This window comes from Oncorhynchus gorbuscha, linkage group LG19 (genome assembly GCF_021184085.1).
Source record: "Oncorhynchus gorbuscha isolate QuinsamMale2020 ecotype Even-year linkage group LG19, OgorEven_v1.0, whole genome shotgun sequence".
Lineage (NCBI taxonomy): Eukaryota > Metazoa > Chordata > Actinopteri > Salmoniformes > Salmonidae > Oncorhynchus > Oncorhynchus gorbuscha.
In genome coordinates, this window is record NC_060191.1 from 51,530,860 (window position 1) to 51,534,412 (window position 3,553).

The window sequence follows — 3,553 nt, forward strand, 5'->3', positions numbered from 1 at the left end:
CTATTATTACAATTAACCTAAAATTCTTTTATAATTTGAATTGTTCATGTGGGAAGACACTTGTAATTGTTCTTGTAGGAAGAAGATAGGAATTCACACTCGCAAAGTAGTTGTTGTATCTTCACAGTAGTTTGCCAATAAGCTAAACTTTTTCACTGTAAAGTAATTGCTCTTGGACGGGTTGACTGTATGTATATAATATATCAAATCTTGTGGTTTTTTTGTTGTCATTTGTCATTGGCCGGAACAGCAGTGATGGAAAACAAACACATCAGCACTTGGCATTCTGAACCCTTGAATTGCCCTCCCTCCTTCCATCTCTCTCTCCCTCCTTCCATCTCTCTCTCCCTCCTTCCATCTCTCTCTCCCTCCTTCCATCTCTCTCTCCCTCTCTCCTTCTCTTTCATCCCTCTCCCAGCAGTACACCCACTCCGTTCGGTCCCCTGGCTGTAGTACCCATACTTCACCCTGAGACGCAACACCCACACCATGCTCTCACTAACCTTTATATTGCAGCCAAGACACAGTGAGAGCGAGGGAGAGACCGAGGGAGAGACTGAGGGAGAGGGGCAAATACTTTCTCTGCCTCTCTGTGGGTCTCCGCCTGAAAAACGAGAGAGAGAGAGAGAGAGAGAGAGAGAGAGAGAGAGAGAGAGAGAGAGAGAGAGAGAGAGAGAGAGAGAGAGAGAGAGAGAGAGAGAGAGAGAGAGAGAGAGAGAGAGAGAGAGAGAGAGAGAGAGAGAGAGAGAGAGACTGATCTGATTGATAGATGAGTGAGGGATGTGGGGAGAAGGAGATGAGATGGAGCAACAGAGGGAGAAAAAGAGGCAGGGTAGCAGATGGAAAGAGATAGCTGTGGCAGAAGGTGCCTGTCTGTCTCTGCTATCGTCTGTGTGTCAGTCTTTGGGGGATTTATGTGTTTGTTTGTGTCTCAGTCCCCGACTCTGTCACTTCTGTAATGCGTGCCACATTTTGGGCTGTCACAGACGTTCGCCTGCTTGCTCACCATGGAAACATGGGGCTTTCCCCTATTCTTCTACTCTCTTCTTCTCTATCATTCTCTAGGTTGGTGAATGGATAGAGCCTTAACCCCAGCCTCCCATAGACCTCCATAGCGATTGCATTCTCCTTAAAACACACAGTATTTATACAAGTATGTGCTGGTAGGTTAGCACACATTCAATTACATCCAAAGCTTTGGTTTGGTTTAAGGCTACGTTGAGGGTTATGGCTGGTATTTGGGTTAGGGACGTGGTTGTGCACAAGACCAGAGTTGTTCAGGTAGTCTGTACTGGCTAATTATTTAGCCGTTTGTTTTGCTATAAACAGTTGGGTATTATTATGGAGTTTGGCTTTTGACAACCGTCTGATTGCACTGCCATGCTAGCAGACCAAATGGATGCCAGAGAAGAAGGAAGACTGAATTATTACATTATTAAGGAGGTAAAATGTAGACTAATCAAGGGAACTTTTTATATAGTCTACAAGACCTCTTCAATCAGATAAGAACAAACCTGGTCGTTGAGATTGTGTTTACTCCTCGACTATTGCTATTGTTCCTGTATACTGATTGTGAAATCATTAGAACTCTGTTCCTAGAATGAACAGTAATCCTTCCCTTCCAAGGAGCTCACTGGTTGTGGTTGAAGGGAGGACGTTGTCTGGTTAGTGTCTGGAAGTGTCTGGTGTTATGGCTGTGTGAGCATGGCAAGTTATCAGAAAGACTCAGTGATGCATTGCAGAAAGTGCATTTGGGAAATGACATGTCCTTCACTGTAAATCAAATCAAATCAAATTGTATTGGTCACATACACATGGTTAGCAGATGTTATTGCGAGTGTAGCGAAATGCTTGTCTGGGTGTGGAGTGTGATGGGGAGGTTAGATATCATATGGTTATGAAGTCATGTGGCCTTCCTCTGTAAGCCTGCTACACCCTAGCCCTAAAGAGACACAGACTAAAGAGAAAACAATTTCAAATTGATTATGATAACCACCATCTAAATCAACTCCCCTTACCTCCCCTCTCCTCCTTCTCCATTTCCTCTTCTCACCTTGCCTCTCCACTTCTCTCCTCCACTCCCCTCTGCTCCACTCCCCTCCCCTCTGCTCCCCTCCCCTCCACTCTGCTCCCCTCCCCTCCCTCCCCTCCACTCTTTCACCTCTCCCACTCTCATTATTCTACCCCACCCCAGGGTATTCTGATTTCTTGGCAGAACACAGGAGAAAGCCACCTGCATAACCCCCTTTTACACACACACACACACACACACACACACACACACACACACACACACACACACACACACACACACACACACACACACACACACACACACACACACACACACACACACACACACACACACACACACACACACACACACACACACACACACACACACACACACACACAGCCATGTATACACACACACAGCCATGTATACACACACACACACACACACACACACACACACACACACACACACACACACACACACACACACACACACACACACACACACACACACACACACACACACACACACACACACACACACACACACACACACACACACACACACACACACTCCTCCTTCCCCATGGCCTCATGATATCAGCCTCATCCAAACAAGCAGACTTGCTCAACACCATGTGTGGACCTGCACCCAAACACACATAGGGCCAACACACTGTCCTGTCCTGCTCTCCTTCCCTCCCAGATATCTATTCCTTGACAAAGAGCAGTCTTTCATCCAGGTAGATAACACACACACACACCTTTATCTACCAGCAGTGAAGCTGCCCCTGGCTATAACATGAACATGTCTGATGAGTGTACATCCAGAACTCCCCACATGACAGGAGCTGCATCAGGGAATCAACCTGGGAGATGAAAAGGAATTTTCCATGGTAAATTCCTGCCTCTCTGGCCCCTGTCCTTGTCGCTCTCTTTCCTATCCCTTCTCTCTCTCTTTAGTTCTCTCTTTCTGGCTCTCTCACACGCCACTCGCTCACCGTTTGGCTTCCTCTCCTTGCAGGTGGGCCTACTGGCAGAATTGGAATATGGCAAAGTTGCCTGTAAGGCACTGATCTGAGGTCACTTTACTGTTTTCTCAGTTATGGTTAAGGTTAGACATTGGGGAAGGTAACCTGATCCTAGATCTGTGCCATGGGGATACTCCTAAAGCAGGGGAGTTACAGTGTGCCAGGGGACTCAGGGCCCAAGGTGTATTCTCTTGTGGGTCATGGGATCGTTCTGCTCTAATATACATCATAACACAGCTGTATCAGGCCACTGTCACAGACATGTGCCAGAGCCCATATGGCTGAGTTACGAGGAACAATTAACATTATGGTCTGACTGAAATTTTTAAATTCCCCACTGTCTTCTGGTACACTTTGTATCTGTGTTGATGGATCGGTGGGGTCAGTGCTGACAGTCCATCTGGGCTGAGAGATAGCCCAGTAAATGGGTCACGTTGATTTGACATAGGTCATGAGAATGAGTAGAGTGGATTTAGCAGCACGAGCTGAGGCAGTAGGAGTGTCAC